Source organism: Ambystoma mexicanum, chromosome 2q, assembly GCF_040938575.1.
Source record: "Ambystoma mexicanum isolate Mex_15411 chromosome 2q, UKY_AmexF1_1, whole genome shotgun sequence".
Taxonomy (NCBI): Eukaryota; Metazoa; Chordata; class Amphibia; order Caudata; family Ambystomatidae; genus Ambystoma; species Ambystoma mexicanum.
In genome coordinates, this window is record NC_090924.1 from 999,614,361 (window position 1) to 999,639,818 (window position 25,458).

The following is a 25,458-nucleotide window of genomic DNA, read 5'->3' on the forward strand; positions in this document are numbered from 1 at the left end:
CTGTACCATTTTTCAGAGATTAAAAGTAGAAGTGGAGAAAAATATCGCAAGCTATATGAGATCTCTCAAAGATCTTCAGCCATCATAGACACATTTTCCTTTCTGGGATCTTCTCAGTGCTATTTGACATGTTTTGAAAATAATGCGGTTGGCTGAGTGGCTAATAATGTTCAACCTTGATTGTATTGTGATTATGAAAATGGAAACAGCATCTCATCACTGGACAGTATCAAAACTGCATGTCCAAAGTACATCTATGAAGGCATCCACCTCCTACGCCTTAGTCCTTTATCACCAGATGTGCCCCTAGAAATGTGTAGTGCTTTATTTATTGTCTTTGTTTCCCTGATCCCTGTTATTTAGACCCTATGGACTTAAACAGAAAAGTACTGATATGGCACTTATATTACAACACATCACTTTGTTCAGTTACCTCTTCTGTCAACACCCTTTAGTTCACACCCCCACCGGATACTCTGACCTACTCTACTCGTTTTTTTCCTTCATATTGGACACCACACTATCTTCGTCCCACCTTACCTGGCATCTCACTTTCTCTCCACTCCTAGAATTAGTTTGGTCTCGCTGGCTCTTGCCCTGGTTTCTCCCTTTGTAATGTGGGTGTCCCCGCATACCCGCATCCCACTGCTCCGGGTACTTACACTGTGAGTTATATTCACAGTCCACAATACTCTTGGCTATCAGCTCCCACTCCCAGGGAACAATCCTATGTTGCGCGAGACATGGTAGGGGTTAAATGGAAGTCGTCAGTCCGTCAGCAACAATGGAATCAGGCTAAATGCTGCCAATCTATGAAGGCCAGTGAAACGGAGACCGCGCTTCTACTGTATACCACCTAGCACACACCTGCCACTGTTGTGGCCTCACAGTGCTGTGGAACTGCACATAGGTTGTAGGCCAGAGCCTCGATGGGCCATTGGAATGATGCATGGCTGGAATGTGTACTATGCTGATCGTGTTAGGATTCATGTGTGAGGGCCTCAGAGGTGCTTCCTTTGTGGCACTGAAGTCATGCCACTCCATCTGCAGCATTCCAGTCTAGGTGCCTCCACAGGGAACGATCCAGTTATGCTGTGAACAAATTCCAAAGACATTGGTCAAGCATTCACACCAAGCCCAACTCATTTACACTTTATACCTTTTGTATGCAGCGTTGATCCAACAAACAGATAGTGCATACATTCAAAGCAATAGAAACACAATGATATATCATACACACTCCACACTGTACACACACACAATCCTCATACCTGCCACAGCTAGCTGCAGCAGAACATGACCATTGGTTATTTTGGTTTTCATTACGCGTTTGCCAATGAAACACCTGAAAAAATCAGTCTTTATTGGTTATATTTGATTTAACCGATGGTAAAATCAGAGCGTTAAATTTCATAGTGGGCAAAATACCGAAAAAAGACTCAATTGTTTTATTTTTTGGGGGCCCACCCCAATCCCCCCGCTTCGCTGATGAAGCTCTTACCGTTGTTCATGCATACTCGGGCGAGAACAGAGTCCTTCCCCTCATTTAACTGAATAGGGATGAACAACTGTTCTATAATCTTCTGAATGTCAGCCAAGCTTTGAGCTGGTTTTTTGGAATATGGCAGTGGGATTTTCTGATTGTGAATTAGTATAGAATTTCAGAGTATTTCCTTGCAGTGTGGAATGCCACTTGAGCCTGGAAGGAAGGTTGATTTTCAGAAATAGAGAGGACTTCCCATCACCAGTTTGTTGTCCTACTGCAATTACTGTCACGTCAGGGAATTTGTTGTTTTGAAAATGGAATTCAATATGATCCGGTTTTTGTTCAACCATGTGGCATGTGCCATTTAAACTAACATGGTTGACACTATGTTTTAATTTTATTGGTCGTTTAGTCTGGGTCCAGAGGACCTTGTTTACACAATCTATTAGGGGAGACAATCTACGCAGGATGCCATTCCCCAGTAAACATGGTGATCCCTCTGGAGTCACAACTGTGACCGGGTGTTTCACCTTGTGTCGCACAATTTTAATTTCCAAATCCACAGTCCACTCGACAGGAATTTCATTCCCATCAAAGTTCTGAAGTTGTCCAGGAAGAGGGGTGAGAGGGATCTGGTATCTCTCCCCCCTTCCTAAATTCAGCTGATCAAAGGCCCTCTTTGACAGAAGGGTGGCTTGGGATCCAGTGTCCACCAGTGCCCAAAATGTACATTGCCCTTGTATTTGGACCGGGGCATAACATCTTCCCTCCTTCTCCTCAAGGGGGAAAAGATAATGTGCATTATGGGCCAATTGGTGGGTAAATTTCTTGACTCTTGATTCTGACACAGGGGTGGTTTGGGCAGGATTCTGTGTGGGAGCTTGGGGATCTGTAAAAAAAAATGTGGCAGTTGGATATTAGGGGAGTTTTGGGCTTCCCTGGTTCTGATTCTGGGCTGCCCCCCCCGTCTTTGGAGGCAGTCACCAGAATATTTTTTGGGCAGTATGGTTTTTCAAGCAATCATTTTGGGGTTCCATGACGGGAAGTTTTCACTCAGTCCCCACATTTACCCAGTCTTGATTAGGATCTCTCGGGAGCCATTTTTCTTTGTGAGGAGTTCCCCCATCCATGAAGAAGAAGACCTTTTTCCCAGAATCCTCTGAGGACCCTCTCCTTCAAACTGGAGGACACTAACCTCCTCCACAAAATCAGTCTTTTTAGGTCCTTTATTTCTCCTACACACCCTCTGTTCGTTAGGTTGCAGACTTTCGGGGGCAGGAGATTCTGGTTACGGTTGCTGGGTTTCTAGGGGCTTTTCACAAGTGAGGAAGGAAGCTTCCTCTAAGGCTTTACACCACCCTTCCCCCATGCCTCCTCCTTTGGAACCGGTGGGTTATCAGGGTTCTCTCCCCGTCATTGCTCTGGAGTACCAGACCCTTGATTTGTGGAGTTCTGAGCTGCCATGTTCATCTCAGGGTTCTGCTGAGCCCTCAACATGAGACCCAGATCCTGTGACAAGTTCTGGACCTGGCGCTCCAGTTGGGACACCTGCTCTGGCTGGTAAAGGGGTTTCTGGTCCATCCTAGGTGGATCACGGGAAGGGTAACTGTCCCTTCTCCCATAATACCCTTGGTTGGGATAGTTTTGGGAACCCTCCACCCTTGGCCTCCCCTCTCCCAGATTGGGCTGTCTGGGCTCAGGAAAGTGGGGAAAGAAAGGAGGGTTGTTTTGTGGGTTGAAGTTTTGCGGGTACCGGGGAAAGAAGCTCAACCCGGCATTTGGGGAATTACTGCCCTCCTGGGGAAAGTTAGGAGGGAAGTTTTCCAGGGCGGTGCCTACCTGGTTGGATCCCCCCTTGGGCTGGGGGAGTCCACAGTTACCTCAGGATGGGTTTCTTGTCCTTGTAACGGGGCTAACATAATCAGGGGAGTTAGGGGTCCCAATTATGGGTTTACCTCCCTGACTAACTGTTTGGGATTGGCCCGAGGGCCTTCTGATTCTTTGATTAGAAGATGGATTCTGTACAGGAATATTTTTAGGCCCCCCATCTCCAGTTCTAAAATGGGTCCAACATTCACCTCCGCCACCTTAGCAGCAGCAGGGGTATTGGCTGGTTTGGGGGTTTTATTTGTATTTTTGTTCTCTGCGGGTTTCTGCACTTCATAAATACGGGTCGCCTGTTCAATGGCCCAGTCCAGTGATCTTTTCTCATGAAAGTCCCTCACCAGCTGGGTCATGATATATTTAGGGAGTGCATGGAAGAAGGTATTAATGAACTCCCTACTGTCTGTGCACACCCTCCTGGTGGTCTGCGCAAAGGTCCGTTTTAGTTCTTGCACAAACTCTTGTGGGGCCTGATCTTCCCACATTGCAGATTGTAGGCCGCCTTGCCTGCCTCTTGTGGGTTCCTATGGACAGAAAAATGTTTTAAGATGGCCGCCCTGTAGGTGGACCATCTTGAGTGGTTCTGATACTCAAGCCCTGCAAAGAAGCTGGAGTACTCAGGGTAAAATGTCAATTCGACATATTGGATGCAACTCTGGTGGAAAGTATCCATCATCTGCTCGTATAAGTCAAGGTGCTCCCAGACTGAATATTTAGCATTTTTGGAAAGAGTGTTATGACGCTCCTAATGGCCTTGATCTGTTTCAGGGGATCTTTTAGGAGAGCTTGCAGAATGTGGGGCCTAGTTTCTTGATGCCTGTGGCGCTCAGAGAGTCTTCTGACTCTCCCTTGCTCCCAGGATTGGCTGAGTACCCTCCCCAACTGTCCTAGTTGGGAGGAGGTCTTTAAGATACTCTTTTTGGGCTTGATTTCCTGGAGTTCCCCACCAGATTTGACAAACTGGCCCTTTGGTAGGTGGTATTTTTGCGGATCCAATTCCCTGATTCTCCCCTCACAGGAATCTTCCTGATCAGAGAGGCTAGCCCTAATATTTGGGGATCGGTACAGAGGTGCCCGTCCATCAATTTCTGGGAGGCACTGATCTGTCTGTCCCAGGTTGCCAATTCTGCCATCCCTATGGCCCTTGGTTCATATGTGCCAGTAGACATGAAGACGGCAGAGTCCATGGTACTGAAGGGGTTATAGTCCCTGATTGCTGGGGTCCTGATGTTATGCTCAGGGGGTTCTCTGTCCCTTCCTACCTCTTCTCTTTCAGCCCCTATTCCCCCCTGGTGATATGCCACAATCTGACTCTTTTGCTCCTCTATGAAGGCCTTATTGGTCTCAATGATTTGCTCTTGCATGGCTATCTGTTTGTGGAGCGTATCATTCTTTTCACAGAGAGCCTCATTGTCTCTATGTGCTTCCTGCATGGATTGGAAATACTGGGCCAATTTCTGCTGCAGGAGACTCACCTCTGAGTTTTATCATTATTTGTCTGGTTGTTCTTTTCCAGAGCATCCTCCACCTGCCTGGTGTGCTCTAGTAGCTTCTCATATTCTGTTTTTACCTCACTGAGCTCCTGGAGGGCCAGCTTTCGTTCCTCTAGCTTGGTTTTTAATTGTTTGACTTCCTGGCCTAAGGTGTCCCTCTCCTGACTTAGTCCCTTTGTTTTTTAAATGCATTGGACTTCTGGCGCTCCCCATCAAATTCTGTTTGAGATTCTAAATCTTTAAGAATTAATTTATTGTTTTCCTCTTTTAATTGGTCTATCTGGTCTTGTAGGATGATCATCTGTTCTGCCCAGACTCTATTAAAATGTAACTGTTGTGCCAGATTCTGCTGACTCTGTTTTAAGGAGTCCACCCTTTCCTGACACTCATCTTGCAGTGCCTGTACTTGGGTATCTTGCTCTGCCTTCTCTTGCTGTAAGAGTGCCAGATCTTCTTTTAATTTGGTAATATACTGCCTTATGTCTCTGATTTGTGGCTCTTCTGTAGCCCTTGCTCTGCAGAGTCTAGATTAGTTTGGATTTTCTCTAGTGTTTCCACTTGCTTCTTTGCCAGAACTTTGTTTTGTAAGCGATATTCAATCAACACTACAGCTAAGTCAATGCCTAGTCTGGGATGCTGAGGAAAACCCTTATTGATGTATTTTTATATCCAGTTCAGTACTCTGGATGACAACCCTTGTATAACACCCCCCTCTTAGAATCCCCCTGATCCCACTGAGACAAGAAGTAGGTTTGTTTTGCAAATTAAAAGGTTTATTTGAAAATTTAAACAATATATATATCACACTTCTATAAATAAATTGATAATGGATATTACACTTGTGAATATGAGCAGTAATTAGCAAGAGGTAACTATGAATAGGAACAGAAGAACAAGGTGGGAAAGAATGCTTTATATGGTTCAAGGAAACGCAAGGTGGAATAAAATGCAGTACAGAAATAACTTGTTATGATTTTAGCAAAAGGCAATATGATCACTTTTTCTTTTGACAATTCACTCCCCCCCTATGCAATACCAGAAATGGAAGGAGAGCACACAGTCTTCAAGAATCCCAACAAATCACACTTTATAATGCAATACACAGTTCCAGTTCTCCCAGCAAGCTTAGGGAAAACAGGGATGAGTTTTAAACACAGGCGAATTACTTTAATGCAGTTTGCAAGGAAGTGAAAAGGTGCTAAAATTGCTTTTAATTCCCTCTAGAGGTTCAGGGTAGGTGATGGCTACTTTATATTAGTTCAGGCTCACTTTAACAATACTCTATGAATGATTAGCAGATTGCAAACGAATTTTAGCAAAGAGAAGCAAAAAGCTGCTGATTTGTACAGATGAAGAAATAGGGCCAAATCGCAAATCGCAGTAAATTTCGTGAGTGCGTGTCTCGCGATTACGGGAAAAGTATAGGGAGTAGGTTCCAGAGATACGGACGATTAAATAAAGGTAGTTTTCGGATTTAAAGTAAACTCAAAATGACAGGTGACAGCTTGCAGCTGCAGAATTGACAGGTGACAGTTGTGCAGCTTTAAAAATGACAGATGACACGATTTCTAGGAGGCAGTTCTACTTAGGTTAAAATAGTTTGGATTAGATTATTTTAACTAAGAGATTGGTTCTGCACAGTTCTGCTAGGGACTCACAATATAAATTTGAACTAGGCCTCGTCACGGATCTGGTCAACACGTCCGGCTGCGGTTCTGTCTGCTCGGCGGGTCAATCAGGCACCGGTTCTGCTCACAGCGATCTGGGTCAGCTCTGCTCTGCTGGTCTAGCCTCTCTGGATTCTGGATGTAACACTGCTTTCTGGGTACTGCTACAGGTTCTTGCAAAAATTCTCGGCAAAAATTCAAACAGCTCGCCCGGCTGTTGAATAGTTTGGTTAGTTTCGAGGCCTGCTGAAGAGGATTCCGCTGGTGGATTCAGGCCTCTCTGCTACAAATTCTGGAGTTACTTTTTGCTACAGGTTCTGGAGATTGATGGATTTGAAGTCTGGATCTCTGGATGTGAAGTTGTCGGTCAGCATGCTCCGCAGCAAATGGAATTGAATGTCTCTACCTGTCCCAGCAGTCTCTTTTTATGTGTTTTGAAAATGGGTGTGTGCCTGGGCCTAGCTAATCCTGCCCCTCTCTACTTGTCATTGGCCCAATTCTCCCCTCTCCCATGATTGGGGGAAGGAAATGGATTGTCTTCATGATGAGGTCTGTTTATGGGTCAGAGGATCCTCCCCTGGTCAGTTTGCCCACAAATCCATATTTGATTCAAATACATCTTTCCCAGATACACAATTTGTTGAAATTACATGTACACATTATATATTCCTTATGGTCCATGCTTGTCCGCCTCTGATCTTCCTGGGGGCTTGCATTCAAAAATGACAACATTTTGCGCTTTTTAAATGGTTTTGCAGTATCGGACATTTACCCAAAATTACACACATGTGCGCAAGGAGTATGGACATTAATTGATGAAGTGTCAGATTTTTAACATGCAGACATTTGGAGTAAGACCCTATTTTCCGCTAGCAACCCCCCAGAATACACCACAGTGTCCTAACGCCTCTTAAAATGTGCACCGAAAAATCACAAGAATAATGGTATTACTTATATAATTCTGACAAGTCCGTACTATGAATTATCCATCTTTTTTTAAATTATGCCCTGGTTAAAAAGGGGTGTGGCTTCCCACATCACATGATGGAATAACTGGTTTATCCACTTCCCCCAAGCCAGCTTGTTCACAGAGGCACAGCTGCCCCCCAGTTTCTCCCAAGAGGAAGCTATTTTACGACGCCCCCAATATAACATTTGCCTGAGTCAAGGAAGTTGCATTGTTCGGTCCCTTCCAGTTCCCAGGTGCTCCACCCCTAATCTAATCAGAGAGGTGTCAACTCCTTTTGGCAAGGGGCAGCAGGATGCAGCAAGGCCTGGGAAGAGTGGCTGTTGATCCAGTTTCAACTACTGTCGGGGGTAGTTGTCAGGCAGAATTCAGTTTCATTAAGCCAGGTCTCAGCTAAATGTCACTTTTTGTTCCCAGTTTTCTACATTCAAATCAAACTGACAATTTTTACCTATACATTAAATAATTACTTCCTTCAAGTCATTTCAGAATATAGTTTTACATTGTATCCACCTCTTAGCAAGTCTTTCCTTGGTCTGGTTTTGTTTCATTTGTTCAGTTTTACACAAAAGTCTGGTGGTTTTAAAACGCCGGCTTTCTGATAGTGGTGAGTACTGGTAATGCAACCATTTTTGGGATTAAGAAAATGAATTCCCCGCAGTTCTGAGTTGCTTTTTGGCAATCAGCATTGCCATTCCCAAAGTTTTTAGGCTACTGTGTGTGTAGCCCAATGGTGTTTTTTGGCAGTGCCCTCCTGTGCTCACAACATAGGCAAAAATGGGTGGCAGCCTATTCTTCATGTTTTCCCTGTGCACTCTCTGGGGAGTTCTGGCCATCATGATGTTTTCCATGCCAGTACTGCACAGTTTTATGGTAGGGCTTGGATGCATGGGTAAAAACATCCCACAAGCCCCCCCTCTTGCGATGGCCATTCTGTCCTTTCTCTGATGGAACTCGCAAGATCTGGGATGTTCGCCTCCTCTTCTTCCAATTCCATGGATGGCACAGTTCAGCATCTTTTCCTCCCTCCAGTCGATCAATCAGTTCTCCTTGCTGGTCCTGATGGGAGGATTGGGCGGTACCCCCGGCCCCTCGGGTCTCTTCTCCCGGTGCCCGGTCGTCCTCCTTGGTCAGTCTCCATGGTTTCATCTCTCCTAGGATGATAAAGCAAAGCGGCAATACCTATTCGTAGACATTTCTTCACCACTATTAATGGTGTGGCGAACATATACATTTTATGAATCAGAAAATATGAACATATACATTTTCTTTTTTAAATTAGGACACAAGAACATATATATATATACAACGATCACAGAATTTTATATGCTATATGTGGAATATTTTAGGGTTTGGAACTGAATTACTCTGGAGCGGCCCCCTCTGGGATTCCAGTGGATTCCTCCAGTTGTTGCAGAGTGTGCCTGGGATGGCAACACTTTAGCTGATTTATATGTACCCACTTGTCTTCCCCTTCCGCCAGACTGCCTTTGGGGATGCAGGTCTTATAGGCAACAGGGGAGATCTTGTCTATAATTTCAAACGGTCCCTTCCATGTAGGCAAGAATTTTCGCTGTTTGGCCTGGTTCCTTTGGAAATTGTATAGATAGACCCGATCACCCACCTTATATTCCTTTCGGGTAGTTTTTAAATCATAGTGGGTCTTCATGCTTTCGGCTGATCTTTCTAGATTCCGCTGAGCATAGGCAAAAGCATGCTGAAGGTGTTTCCTTAAATTCTCCACATACTCATGAGTTGTGGAGGCATTTATCAACGTTTGCTCTTGGGTTCTGTAGAGCAAATGCTGGGGAAGCACCATCTTGCGTCCAGTCATCAACTCAAATGGTGACATTTTGGTTGCAGATGAAGGGGTAGATCTGATGGCCATTAGGACTAGAGGTAATCGGATATCCCAACTTGGCCCAGAATCTGCCACAAACTTTTTTAAGATGCTCACAATGGTTCGGTTATATCTCTCCACTGCTCCAGAAGAAGCTGGCCTGTAAGCAATGTGTAGCTTCCTTTTAACCCCCAGTATCTCCCACATCTTTGTCATTACTTCACTGGTGAAGTGGCTACCTCTGTCTAACTCAATCTTTTGAGGTAGACCAAAACGGAAAAAGATGTGGTTAATCATCAGGGCAGCTGCTGTTTCTGCCTTGCAATTTGGGGCCGGGAGACATTCCACCCACTTGGTAAACAAGCATGTAACGGTCAACATGTACTTGTTTCCTCTAGAAGAGCGAATCACAGGGCCTACAAAGTCGATTTGCAAATCTGACCATGGCAGTGTCATCCCCCTCTTTTGGAGAGGCGCACGGTGTGTGAGGGATGATGGCTGAAATTGTGCACACACAAGACACCCCTTCAAGTATTGGTCGAGGTCCTGCCCCATGTGTGGCCAGTATGCAACCTCTCTTAAGATTTCCAGTGTTGTGTGAAACCCCCTATGACCGGCGGCGGCCGCATCATGGGCGTGACTTAACATCAGGCTTCGGAATGAGGTAGGAACCACCCACTGATCATGGCCAGCTTGGGATTAATTTACCAACAAACCGTCTTGGATTCGGAACATTTTTGGACATTTCATCAACACTCTTAGGTCCTGTTTCCCAATGTAATCTGTGTCTGTCAGGGGAAAGTTCTCAGGGTCCTCAAGGTGTTGGTAAAACTTACCAATGATTGGATCCCCCTTCTGAGCTGTAATCAAATCAGCATCAGGGGTCTCCTTGCTCCATTGGGCAGTTGAAAGATCATTGTGAGCATTTGTCTGGGACCTAGTGATCGCAGTGACCTGGATTTCCCCCAACAGGAACTCTATTTCTATTAGATCCCCTTGGATGGCCCCGGCTTTGGCCAGCTGATCAGCTAAGTCATTTCCAGTTTTGTCTGGTCCCTCTACTTTGGAATGACCCTTGATCTTTTTCCAGTAGATGGTCATCCCATTCGATGTGACCAGATCATCAATATTTTGGATTAACTTCCCATGTTTCAGGGGTTTGTTATTAGCGCATAACATGCCTCTGGTTTTCCAGTTGATCAGGTGCTCCACGAACCCGTTCCGTACATAATCCGAATCTGTGATTATGACCAGTTCGTGGAGTTGATGCTGGACAGCAGTGAGGATGGCCTGATGCACAGCCATCAATTCTGCCACCTGACTACTTCGGGGACCAATTTTGTATCCAGCGGAGGGTTCTGGAAACTCCTTCATCCATGCATTCCCTACGCCGGCCACCAGTTCTTTCTCCCCGTTGTCGTCAACATGGTACGAGCATCCATCCACATAGACAGTGGGCATTCCCTCACACTTGTCTTCTTCAAAGACTTTGTGTGGGGAATTAAGGTATGCCTCCATGTTGTCCTTAATTTTTAGACTTTCGTCCTCGAGACAGTTTTCTCTGGCACAATCATGCAAGTCAGCCAGACCTTGCGCGAGGGGACTCTTCTTGTTTTGGCCATATCTGACCTCTACAGGAAAGCCTTGCATTGACAGAATCCAGGAACTAATTCGGGAATTACTCACATTTCCGGCCCAGATTCTGTCACTTTGGAGGTATTGCAGAGGCTGGTGTGGAGTCTCCACTATGATGTGTTCCCCCTGGATAAACGGGCAGTAATTCTTCAATGCCCACACTGTTGCCAGGAGTGCCTTCTCACAATCGTTGAATTTTTCCTCCACAGAGGATAAAGTTTTGCTCGCATAGGAGATTACTTTATTGACCTTGTCATGCTTTTGGTATAATACTGCCGTCAAGCAGGAAGAACTCCTTGTTTCTGACAGGGTAAGCTAGGCAAGGTGCTTGTGAGAGGCTTCTTTTGAGTTGTCTTACTGTCTTGGATTGGTCTGGACCCCATCCCCACTCGACCCCCCCCTTCAAGAGATGAATCAGGGGTCTAGTGATCTCTGCGTAGCCTTCAATGAACTTTCTGCTGTAATTAGTCAGTCCAAGGAGGCTCCTTAGTTCCCGCAGAGTTGTGGGATCTTTCAGTTTCTGGAGTGCTTCCACTTTCTTTTCTTGGGGACAGAGACCCTGAGGAGTAATTTCATCCCCCAAGAAATTAACACGGGTTCTGCACCACTGTGCTTTCTGAAAGGAAAATTTTGCTCCGGCGGCCCACAACTGTGTCAGAACATAACGGATCTCCGCTATGTGTTCCTCCACAGATGAACTTTTGATGAGGACATCATCTACATAAGCCAGGTTACCCCTCGCACCCAGGTCGGGCATGGCCTTATGTAGGAAAATGTTGAATTCATTGCCGGAGTTGAGGTATCCGAAGGGAGTCCGGGTCCATGTGTACTGCTGGCCCCCAAAGGTAAAAGCCAGTTTGTATTGGTCCTCCCTACTGACAGGCACGGTCCAGTATCCATTGGTCAGGTCTATTGCTGTGAATACCTGTGACCCCTGAATCTGGGCCAGCCCTTGGTCAATGTAGGGCTGATTTGGACTGGAGGCTTCAGGTGGGAAAGGCAGCCCTCATGGACCTGGAAAATCACCTCATCCCTCCTGAAGTCACAAGTCACATCTTCCTTACCATAAGGGCAAGAAGTGTACACCAGGAAGTTCCCCCCATGCCGGGTGAAAATCCTGTCTGGTGTTGTATTGTCCTCACTGTCACTGTCAAAACAGTCCTTGGGGATTGGTCCTAACAGTTCATTTCCTAAATCAATGGAGAAATGTCGGTCATCAATCGCCATTCCAATAATGGTGCCTGCGGCTAGACTAATACTCTTTAAGTCGCTGTTATCCACCTCTATTGGAATGGTGTCATGTTCTATGTTGACTAATAGTGTTGGGTTTACCCCTAACCCTTGCTTGTGGAGAGAAGCATTTAGATGGATATGAGCATCAGGGTTTTTCAATTTTTGTCCTCTTTTAACTTTCACTTCCAGGGAGAATTGTCGGGTCCTTTCTGGGATGGTGACTTCCTCTTTGATCTGAATTTCAACTGCATAAGGTAGCAATTGAGCTGACCTAAATGCTTTTTCTGGATCATCAAAGCCCATGGGATTATCCGCTAATCAGGACCAAGCTTTGAAGGTTATTAGGTCCAAACTAATGGAAAAGCGATTGAGAATGTCACTGCCTAAGTAAAAGGCGGCAGTGACGTCTCGCACGACCCAACAATTATGGACTCTGCTCTTGTTGCCAATGGAGATTTTGAGCATACACCTGCTTGGCAGGAGATGTTTGGAATTAGGTGCTTCCAGGTCAATTTCCCATTTGTCTATCAGTTTGAATGTGGGAATGGCTGGATCTTTTGGGAGTTGGCGGAACATGGCTTCGCTGATGAAGCTCTTACCGTTGTTCACACACACTCGAGCGAGAACAGAGTCCTTCCCATCATTTAACTGAACAGGGATGAACAACTGCTCTCCAATTTGCTGAATATCAGCCAGGCTCTGAGCTGATTTCACATCTTTCTGGACTATAGGAGTGGGAGTTTCTGATTGTGGATTAGTAAAGAATTTCAGGGTGTTTCCTTCCAGTGTGGAATACCACCTTAAACTGGAAGGAAGGTTGATTTTCAGAAATAGAGAGGACCCCCCATCACCAGTCTGTTGTCCTACTGCTATTAGTGTCACGTCTGGAGTTTGGTTTTTCTGGAATTGAAATTCTACTTGGTCAGATTTTTGTTCAACCATGTGGCAGGTGCCGTTTAAACTAACATGGTTGACACTCTGTTTTAATTTTATTGGTCGGCTAGTCTGGGTCCGGAGGACCTTGTTTACACAATCTATTAGGGGTGACAACCTTCTCAGGAGGTCATTCCCTAGTAAACAAGGGGTGCCCTCTGGAGTCACTACTATGACCGGGTGTTTCACCTTGTGTCGCCCAATTTTAATGTCCAAGTCTGCAGTCCTCTCAACGGGAATTTCCTTCCTGTCAAAGTTCTGCAGTTGTCCAGGAAGATAGGTGAGAGGAATTCGGTAATTCTCCCCCCTTCCTGCATTTAGTTCCTCAAAGGCCCTTTTGGACAGAAGGGTAGCTTGGGATCCAGTGTCCACCAGTGCCAAAATTGTACCCTGCCCCTGTACTTGTACCGGGGCATAGTATCTTCCCTCCTTCTCCTCAAGGGGGCACAGATAATGCACATTTTTGGACAACTGGTGGGCTAACTTTCTGGTTTTGGACATTGCTAGCGAAGAGATTTGGGCAGAATTCTGTGGAGAGCCTGGGGAATCTGAAAGAAAATGTTGGCAACTGGAAATGGTTTCGGGTTCTTGGCCATCCCCCCCTTTTTGGAGGCAGTCCTCAGGATGGGTTTGACCCACAGGATTTTGGTATTGTCGGTTCTGGGATGAGATGATGGGCGGCGGTAGCTCAGTCTCCACATCTCCCCAGTCTGAATTGGCATCCCTTGGGACCCATTTTTCCTTGGGAGGAGTTCCCCCATCTCTGAAGGAGAAGATCCTTTTCCCAGGATCTTCTGAGGATCCCTCTCCCTCAAATTGGAAGACCTGTACCTCCTCCACAAAGTGGGTCTGTTTGGGTCCTTTGTTTCTCCTACCTCCTCTCTGCTCCTTGGTTGGCAGACTTTCAGGGGTAGGAGATTTTGTTTCCGGTTCCTGGTTTTCCAGGGGCTGTTTACAAGTTGGGAAGGAAGCTTCCTCCAAGGCTTTACACCCCCCTTCCCCTTGTGCCTCCTCCCTGGGAACCGGTGGGTTATCGGGGTGCTGCCCCTGTCATTGTTCTGGAGCACCAGGTCCAGAGTTTGGGGCATTCTGCGGTGGCATGCTCCTCTGAGGGTTCTGTTGAGCCCTCAGTATGTGACCCAGATCCTGTGCCATATTTTGGACCTGGCGCTCAAGTTGTGAAACCCGCTCAGGCTGATACGGGGCTCTATTTTCTCCCCTGGGCTGATCCCGGGAAGGGTAGCTCTCCCTTCTCTGGTAATACCCCGGATTGGGAAGATTTGGGTACCCCTCCACCCTTGGCCTCCTCTCTTCCGGATTAGGTTGTCTGGGCTCAGGGAATTGGCGAAAGAAGGATGGATGGTTTTGGGGTTGGAAATTGGGTGGATACCTGGGAAAAAAGTTCTGCGCAGGATTTGGTGAATTCCTGCCCTCCTGGGGGAAGTTAGGAGGGAAGTTCCCCGGGTTAGGCGCTTGGCTGGATCCCCCCCCTTGGGCTGGAGGAGTCCACACATAACCCAGGATGGGTCGATTTCCCTTGTAGTGGGGACTTACATAGTCAGGGGAGCGGGGGACCCCATTTGTGAGACTACCTCCTCGACTCCCTGTCTCTGACTGGCCCGAGGGCCTTCTGGGCTGTGAATTATTTGGTGCAGGCAGGTTTTTAGGCCCCCCCATCTCCAAATCTAAAACGGGGGCAACCTTTACCTCTGCCACTTTGGCAGCAGCAGGGGTGCTGTTGGTTTTGGGGTTTTTCGGCGCATTATTTTTATTTTCGATGGGCTTCTGCACCTCATAGATCCGGGTAGCCTGTTCAATGACCCACTCTAAAGATCTTTTCTCATAAAAATCTCTCACGAGCTGGGTCATTATGTATTTGGGTAAGGCATGGAAAAACGTATTGATAAATTCTCTGCTATCCGTGCGCAACCTTCGGGTGGTCTGCGCAAACACACGCTTTAATTCTTGCACAAACTCTTGTGTGGCCTGATCCTCCCCACATTGCAAATTGTAGGCTGCCTTGCGAGCCTCTTGAGGATTTCTGTGCACAGAAAAATGTTTCAAGATGGCCGCCCTGTATGTGGACCACCTTGAATGGTTTTGATCCTCCAGCCCCGCAAAGAAACTGGAGTATTCTGGTGAGAAGGTCCACTTTACATATTGAATACAGCGTTGGCTGTCCTTCAAATGGAAAGTCTCCATCATTTGCTCATAGAGCTCCAAGTGTTCCCAAACAGAATACTTGGCGTTCGTATGATAAGGTGTGATGACACTCCTTATTGCCTTTATTTGTTTCAATGGGTCCTTAAGCAAGGCCCTTTTTGCCTTATTGGCCTTTTTGGTTCGGGTAACCCTGGTCCATTCATCCTCAGACTCAGAAGCACTGCTCCCAGAGGTGCCCGTCTGATCTTCCAGGTTTTCCCAGATTCTGCGAGCCTGGGAATGGCTGGCAGAATGTGGGGACCTGGTCTCCTGTGTCCTGTAATACTCAGAGGAGTCTTCAGACCCCTCCTTGCTGCCAGGATTTGATGGGTACCCCCCCCCACTGACCTAACTGGGCAGAGGTTTTCAGGATGCCCTTAATGGGCCTACTCTCCTGGGGTTCCCCACTAAATTGCACTGTGCTTGGGTGCCCATACCCGGATGCCCGCCCATCCATTCCTGGGAGGTACTGGCCTATGAGCCCCATACTTCTAGCTGGATAGTAATCTGCCATCTCTGTGGCCCTGGGCTCATGTGCGCGAGGGGACATGGGGGTGACAGAGTCCAGGGACTGGGAGAGATGAAGGCCTCTGGCACCAGGGCTCCTGAGGTTATGCTCAGGCATTTCCCTTTCCCAGCGCACCTCGTCTCTATCAGCCCCTGCTCCCTGTTGCAATGCAAGAGCCTGCGCTTTCAGTTCCTCAGTTAAGGCCTTACTAGACTCTATCAGTCTCTCCTGCATCACTACCTGTTACTGGAGCCTATCATTGTGCTGACAGAGAGCCTCATTTGCTCTCTGTGCCTCCTGATTGGTCCTGGAGTACTGGGCCAGTCTCTGCTGCAGGAGGGTTACCTCCTGAGCTGTGTCTCTATTTGCCTGCTCCTTTCTTGCCAGAGCATCCTCCACCCTCCTGGTGTGCTCTAACAAGTTCTGGTGTTCTTTTTGGAGGTCACCCAGTCCCTGGAGGGCCAGGTGATTTTCTTCCATTTTCCTTTTTAAGTGGCAGACTTCCTGGCCTAAGGTATCCCTTTCCTGACTAAGAGCCTGCATCTGTGCCGCCAGGTCGTCCCTTTGCCTTTGGAAGGCACTAGCTTTCTGGCGCTCCTGGTCAAACTCTGCCTAGGTATCCAGGTCTTTCAAAATCAGTTTATTGCTCTCTGCCTTCTCCCTATCTAGATGGCTTTGCAGGGTGACTACCTGCTCGGCACACGCCCTATTGAAATCTAATTGTTGCTCCAGCTTTTTCTGGCTCTGCAGTAGGGAGTCCAAACCTTCTTGGTACTCCTTCTGCAAGGCCAGAAATCTGGTACCCTGGTCCGCCTTTTCCTGTTGCAGCACATCCATATCCTCCTTTATTTTAGTGATGTACTGTCTGCTGTCCTTTTCTGACTCCTGGCTCCTGAGCAGCCTCTGCTCAGAAGAGTCCAGATCAGATTGGGCCTTCTCTAACGCCATCTGTTGCCTATTTGCCAGATCTTGGCCTTCAGCACATTTGTCCTGCATGGCTCCCATATATAGATACAAATATGCCGCTATCCTGGCAATATTATTACGTTCATCTTTGGCTTTAGGGGCCATATATAGTTCACTCAGGGCCACATGTAGGGGACCCTGATCTCCCCATGTATCTGAGCCTGTTTCAGTGACCTGTTGCGCGATTGCCTGCAACCAGACCGTTTGGTCCTGATGAGTCCACTCACCTCTCACAAATAGCTTATGTAAGAAGTGCTCTCTGGCTATTTTCATATCTACCAATGTCATCATTCTGGAATTTGAGTTCCTTCCTGACTTACAGAAGTTTGTATTTTATTTTGCAAAACAGACAGTTTCCTTAGAGCGTTCCTTTGAGGGATGCTTTCACAGTGTAAAACAGCGTGGTGATCTAACCGGATATGTGTATCTGGTCAGTTGGCACACTGTATTAATCTGCACAAGTGGTAAATCTAACCCAGAATATCCCGGCTCCGAGCCCCCACTTTTGTAAGCGATATTCAATCAACACTACAGCTAAGTCAATGCCTAGTCTGGGATGCTGAGGAAAACCCTTATTGATGTATTTTTATATCCAGTTCAGTACTCTGGATGACAACCCTTGTATAACACCCCCCTCTTAGAATCCCCCTGACCCCACTGAGCCAAGAAGTAGGTTTGTTTTGCAAATTAAAAGGTTTATTTGAAAATTTAAACAATATATATATCACACTTCTATAAATAAATTGATAATGGATATTACACTTGTGAATATGAGCAGTAATCAGCAAGAGGTAACTATGAATAGGAACAGAAGAACAAGGTGGGAAAGAATGCTTTATATGGTTCAAGGAAACGCAAGGTGGAATAAAATGCAGTACAGAAATAACTTGTTATGATTTTAGCAAAAGGCAATATGATCACTTTTTCTTTTGACAATTCACTCCCCCCCTATGCAATACCAGAAATGGAAGGAGAGCACACAGTCTTCAAGAATCCCAACAAATCACACTTTATAATGCAATACACAGTTCCAGTTCTCCCAGCAAGCTTAGGGAAAACAGGGATGAGTTTTAGCACAGGCAAATTACTTTAATGTGGTTTGCAAGGAAGTGAAAAGGTGCTAAAATTGCTTTTAATTCCCTCTCGAGGTTCAGGGTAGGTGATGGCTACTTTATATTAGTTCAGGCTCACTTTAACAATACTCTATGAATGATTAGCAGATTGCAAACGAATTTTAGCAAAGAGAAGCAAAAAGCTGCTGATTCCTACAGATGAAGAAATCGGGCCAAATCGCAAATCGCGGTAAATTTCGCGAGTGCGTGTCTCGATAGATCTGGCTGCGGCCTTTTATTTGGTAGACCAAGCGCATCTATGGAGTAAGTTATGCAGGTGGGGAATTCCCTGGGGGGCTACTAAGACTACTCATTGGCTACATAATAATTCATCCATACAAGTTTGCCTTAACCATGAAGGCAATTTATGTTGCCCAATTAAAACAGCTTGAGGGGTCAGACAGGGCTACATTTTGTCCCCTTTTCTCTATAACCTATATATGGCAGATATAGGCCCCCACTTACAGGCTGCTGCGCTGGCATCTCCTAAGATTGGTGAAAATAAGGTGGTGTGGATTTTGAATGCTTTTATTGTGTTTGTTTGTGACAATGCCTTGAAGACTAAAGTAATGGAAATCCTGACGAGGCGGAGGCCAGTACCATATAAATGGAACACTCAATCAACACCAGTTGAGAGGATTAATTCCTTCATTTATATAGGTTTTCTTATTTCAGCCAAGCCTTCATTGATTCCGACTCAGGCTTGGCTCTACTCTAAGGCAGTAAAACTTGCAGTGCAAATGCAACAAGTGAACGCTAAATTAAGGCAGGTTTTCCCTGTTGCCTTGCATTCAATACTATAAAGGTAAGACTATCCCAAAATTAATCTATGGGATTGAAATGTATAACCCAGGACTGATGGAATACTTGCCATTTTTGGAAGCCCTTATTTGGCGTAGAGTTCTACACCTGCCTGCACCCGTACCTCATTCATGTATTAGATATGAATTAGGATTGGTCTCTTTGAAAGCCACAGAGCACTGTGGCAATATATATCATTTTTCAGGAAGACATACATTCCACTAAGAGATTGCTCATAGGGAATTACAGGAGGTTGTTCAGTGAAAGATCTGATTGGCACCCCGGACAGGGTGAAAACACAGTTTTTTAAGGCTGATTGGGCGCATACAGTTGCAGATTTGCATGCACACTCTGCTGTTTCTCAGCTGGCTTTCGACCATAAAAAGCAGGGCTGTCTGGCCCCCTATCTGCCAATATATGAAAGCAGAGTTGCCTGCTCTACTTTTTTGAGATTTAGATTATGTCTCGTGAGGATCAGAGAGACCCTTTTGAGGCATGGGCAGGTTAAGGAGGCAGAGTCATTCTGTAGGTTTTGTAATAACTACATGGTGAAAGAAACTACTCGACACCTATTGCTAGACAGTCCTGCTTTGTTACAACTGCAGATCAAATATTTCCATAAATTTATAGAAACTTGGTGCAAGAGAGAGGATTTACTCTGGAATGTCTGCCTTTCGGGATATTTAACGTTGACTGTTAATGCTGTGGTGGCATTTCTGGGCTCTCTCGGAAATGAGGGAGAGACGAATGTAGAATAGCAGCTATTTTAGTATTTTTATTTTCATTTTTAATTTTTCCTGATTGGTCTGTTAGATTTGAGATGTTCTGTTTGACTATGAAAAATATTTTCTTTTATATTACTTTTATGGCTTAACTCAGCTTGGTTTTAATGTTTGGTGATGGAATTTTCTATTTATCTATTATCTTTGATAATTGTTGAAAGTTGGCTTGAGGTCGACTGTGATGATTGATGTTCTCTTAGGCGGCCTATAAATTGTGTCAAAAATATCTGGAAATCCTTAGGTCAAGAATTGTTTTAGAAATTATATGTTCAATTGAATCAAATGGTTTGGTGGGTACCAAATGTCGCTGTAGCAAGACGGTGCAGTGACAGCTACACCATTACCCCTTTTTGTTCTTTGGTTTTGAAATAAGTTTGAGAATTTGTCTTTGGCTAATTAGTCTAACTAGCTGACATTGTAGTTAACTAGTCACATTTCTGGAATTTTGAGGCTGTTCTTGTTCAATTCACCTCTGTGGAATGCTCCTTTGGTGATTTAGCTCAGGTTCAACAGGCTGGCATGGTGTGGTTTGGAGTGGAGGTTATCTGAAGTGGAGAGCGAGAGCTTATGTGTGAGGGAAGAAGTTTTAACAGGATGATGAGTTGACTCTTACAAACGATGGTGAAGGACCCAATTTTATTTAAGGCATTGAAACTGATTCATCCTATGTGGGAGAAAATATATTTGAGGCCACAGGAGTCAAATGTGAGCATGGGGGCGCTATTACAGAAAGGAAGCATGACTTAGAAGTGAATGGGGAGGAGTAATGTAGTCCAAGACTTGCAAACTTGCTGCATTTCACCTTTCTCACAGTGTTAATTAGTTCTTGTAGCTTTAACTGTGCCCCTCTTTCATCAGTCTATATGCCGCATCAACTGACCTAATATGGCAATGCATTGTTGCAACGGCAGCTAGCATGTTATACACGTCACGCCGTTTCACTATTTGTGGACTTGCGTGGCTTTATGCATGCACAGTCTACCAAGTGCCGTTCCAGCCAGTATGTCTTGGTAGAGCTGGCGACCCACTAACAGCTGCCTGCGAGTGAGTATTTCTATGGATGTATTATAACCACATTGTGGATGCGGCTCAGCTCGTGTTCTTTATGTCCAGCAGTTATACTAGATACTCGCTGCTTTGAGTGACACACTTTAGCCACTTCAGTCAGTTGGTTAGATGTACGTACACTTCTGTTAGTTGGTTAGATGGACGTGCAGCTGTTGCCACATTCAGGCAGTGTTAGTCAGTCCATACAGGTCCTTCCTATAGGATAATAGCGGAGTAACGCTTTAACCCTGACCTTTCAACTTTTAAAGCCAAGGCCATTCTTGCAAGTTTAATGCCCGACTTGAAATTTGTCAGTTTGTGAATGCATGTATTTTGACTAACACTCTTGCATATATAGGCCAGCCAAATGTTTCTTTCTTCATCCCCTTGCTCCTTACGCGGCACTAGGACCACGGCTGCTGATGTTGATACCTATATTCTACCATTTTGGATCACGCGTGGGTTTTTTCCATCTAAAGAGCATTAAGTTACTGCCCTGCGGCTTTATAATGGTTGGGCATTCGCAGACTCTACTCTGACTGTGTCTGAGCCTAGGTGAGCCCACCTTCCACCCCTATCTATTGGTGATCTTTATTTTCATGATGCTAGCTGCAGTTTTTATAATAACGTCTTTCTATTCTGGCGTCTCTCTTTTTTTCAATAGGCTTGCGCCCAACATATGGTGATGGCCAGTAGTAGTGTATCTACTTCACTTTGAAAGCAGTGGAATATCCTAATAAGGTCTGTCCATGCTCTATTGTGCATGCCGCCTTTACTACTTGGTGCTTGACGGTTTACTCACTGCTGGTCTCTGCAGATTTCCTCTCATGGTGTCACTTTCTCTTCGCCACCTAGCACGGTTCTCCCTTTTAGGCTTCACTAACCTTCTGCTCTGGGCCAACATTATAGGGATTGGCATGGGTGTATATTTCGGAATGCACGTGCCTACACCAAATTGCAATTTGTTTTTAACTTTTTTACTATGTGGGCTGCATGTGGCAAAGACACCAAATGGTTGTGGTATTTAGTACCATGATAAGGTAGTGCATTTGACTTATGCACTCATCCCCCTCCTTTTTTTAGCACATTTCCATTCATCTCCTGATGAAGACGTGGACACAATCAGTCTGTGACGTCGAAACCGGTTGAAAAACCTCAAAAGGGATGTGATCTGTCAAGAACAATGTTGTTTTGATCCACCTTCGCAATAGATCTTCTGAAATAATTCTATTGCCTTGTTCTGTTTTATACATAAATAGTTTGTCCTTGGTGACTAGTTGTATGTCCCACTCCCTAATGTTGTAATTTGTTGGTATGGTTTTTAGTCATTGTTGGTATGTATGAGTGACACAGAGTGTAGATAAAGGTTGAATGTTGCACTTTGAATGATGAAATATTGGTATGTTTTTTAAACTTTTTTTTAACTTATATTAGGTAAACTCATGCTTTCCTGCTATGTTATATAAATTGTAAAGTGTTAGTAATATGTGATAAATTCACCTGTTTTTTAATTTATGTACCATGCTAAATAATTTATTTTATTTATTTGCATTTTAAAGCACAGAGCTACCCTTGGGCATCGTGGCGCTGTTACAAGAAGGTTTACTTGACATGGGCGAGTATCATAGAATGAATGGATACAAAGTTACAGACATAGATGTCACAGAAGTTCCGAGGTTACATGGGAACAGTGAGCATGGTACAGTTATATCGTACGTACATTGATAGACATTGCAGTCATATTATAAGTAGGAATCATTTAAATAGCGTGGTTTTCAGAGCCTTTCTGAAGGCTGTGAGGGATGATTGCGCTCTCAGTTTGGGCGGTAGGGAGTTCCAGGCTTTTGGCGCTAGGACTTCAAAGCTAGAGCCGCCAGCTTTGGCTCTAATGAAGTTGGGGACTGCTAGTTGGTTAGCGTACAGGTCCCTTTTGGGTCTAAGTGTCTGAACTGGTTGTATACGTTCTGGTAGGTAGCTAGGTGCAGATCGGGATATGCATCTGTGGGTAATGGTGAAAGTCTTGAACTGGATGTGCTCTTTGACTGGGAGCCAATGGGCATTTTGCCTTGCTAAGGAGATGTTATCCCTCCTGGGGATGTTAAGGGCTGCTCTCAAGGCGTTATTCTGAGTGACTTGAAGTCTATTGATGTTTTTGGCAGAGGTGCCTAGTAGGAGGACGTTGCAGTAGTCTAGTTTGGCACCTCTGGTGGTCCTAGCGATGTTGAGGCAGTTTATGGTGGATAGGTGAGGCTTTACTGCATTGATTATTTTGGTTGTTAAGGCTGCTGAGGAGGAGATGTAGCTAACATGTCTATCCATGGACAAGGTAGAATCTAGATACACTCCCAGTGTTTTTATAGAAGAGGAGACTGGGATTACAGAGTTCTCAATTAGGAAGGTGCTGTACTCCTTGTCTAGCTTGCTGAGGGATTCTTTAGGGCCTACCAATAAGATCTCTGTCTTGTCCCCATTGAGACAAAGGCCGTTGGCTGCCATCCAGGCCTGGATGATGGCGTATGTTTTTTGTACATTTTTTAGATCTTGTTCGTAATCATCAGTTAGTGGGAGAAGAATTTGTGTATCGTCAGCATAGTTGGTGAATGTTATGCCGAATTCTTCTAAATCGTTGAATAGAGGGAGTGTGACTAGGTTGTATAGTGTAGGGGAGGTGCAAGAGCCTTGTGGTACTCCGCAGTTGATGGGTGAGGGAGTGGCTGCTGCTTGGTCTGAGTAGACCCTCATGGCTCGGCCCTCCAAGAAGGATGAGATCCATGTTGTGGCCTCAGTGGAGAAGTGAGCTCTGTTGATGAGGTGTGTCTTTAGAGTTTTATGGTTGACTAGGTCGAATGCAGAAGACAGGTCAAGGAGTAGGAGGATAGCACATTTGCCTTTATCCATGTTTTTTAGGAGTTGGTTTTTTAGATTGAGTAGCGCTGACTCTGTGCCATGGCGTGGACAAAAGCTAGACTGTCTCTTGCCTAGGATGTTTTGGGATTCAAGGTAGGCTTGTATCTGTAGATAGGCAACCTTATCCAGGATTTTTAGCAACAATGGCACTGTTGTGATGGGCCTGTAGTTGTTGGGCGAGTCTTGGTCTAGGGATGGCTTTTTTAGCAGTGGCCGAACCCAGGCTTCCTTGAGGGAGGATGGTACTGAGCCAGTGGTAAATGATGCGTTGATAAAGGTTGCAATGAACGGCGCTAGGGACTCAGCACATTCTTTGATTATGTTTGCTGGACAGATGTCCCCTTTACAGAGTGAGGGTTTTATTTGTTTCATAATGAGTAAGACCTCAGGGGCGGTAACCTTTCTAAAGGAGAATGGCGGTGGAGGGTTACTGTTGTGTTGAGTAGGGTGGTTAGGGATGTGGGCGGTCCTCGTTTTGTGAGGAGACCTAGGTAGATTGTCAAAGTTGGCTTTGATTTTCTTTTGGAGTAGGTCTATTTTGTCAAGCATGGCCTTCTGGATATCATTACACCATTTCTCGTCTTTGACCATTTGATGTTTGGACGTGGGCGGTATGACTAACGCATTGAAGATGGTGAATAGTTCTTTGGAGTGTGATTGGGCATTGTCAATTCTAGTGTTGTATGTGGCAGCTTTGGCGATTTTGAATTGTTTAGCAATAGTTAGGCATGCCTCCCATAAGGGGGTAGAGGGGGAGGATTGCCATTTTTTAAGAGCTTGTCTTTTGAGTGTGGACAATTCTTTCAGTTATCGATGGAAAGTTACAGACATTGCATGGTAGACAATTACAGTATTTACATGACATGAGTTTCAGTGCACAATTTGGAAAGACTCACCTCTTGGTGCGGGGAGCTACATCAGAACATGCAGTTACAGTTGGGTAAAGAACGACATGAGTTTGAGTGCACAATTTGGAAAGCCTCACCTCTTGGTGCTGTGAGATACATCAAAACATGCAGTTACAATTGGGTAGGGAGCGACATGAGTTTGGGTGCTCAATTTGGAAAGCCTCACCTCTTGGTACAGGGAGCTACATCAAAACATGCGGTTATAATTGGGTAAGGAGCAACATGAGTTTGGGTGCCCAATTTGAAAAGCCTCCCCTGTTGGTGCCGGGAGCTACATCAAAACATGCAGTTACAATTGGGTAGGGAGCCACATGAATTTGGGTGCACAATTTGGAAAGACTCACCTTTTGGTGCGGGGCGCTACATCAAAACATGCGGTTACAATTGGGTAAAGAGAGACATGATTTTGGGTGCACAGTTTGGAAATCCTCTCCTCTTGGTGCGGTGAGCTACATCAAAACATGCAGTTGTAATTGGGTAGGGAGCGAGATGAGTTTGGATGCACAATTTGGAAAGCCTCACCTCTTGGTGCAGGGAGCTACATCAAAACTTGTGGTTACAATTGGGTAAAGAGCGACATGTGTTTGGGTGCACAATTTGGAAAGCCTCACCTCTTGGTGCAGGGAGCTACATCAAAACATGCAGTTACAGTTGGGTAAATGGCGACATGAGTTTCTGTGCACAGTTTAGTGAATCATCACTCAGGTACAGGTGTAATACCTCAGATATGCAATTACAGGTAGAGGGGGGAGCTGCAGGGGCAAACTGGATGGGCGGAGTCATGTAGCACTGATGGTCTTGCAGTGGTGCTGATGATAATGGCAGGTCTACATAATATGAGCGCATGTGACTGTTGGATGAAATGAGAGGCACAAGGTGCGCATGAGGGCATCTTAAGGAAGCGCGTGTGCGGGGACTGGACATTTTTTGTCTCACCTGAAGGAACGACCTAGGCCGAGGGCAGTAGTTAGGTGGGCACAGCGCTATGGCGTGGGCGCGTACCGGCACAGACAGGGACAGACAAGGCCTCGAAAGTAGGCCTTTGAGATGTGGGCTGGCTAAAGCCTGCCGGTCCATAATAGGTTAA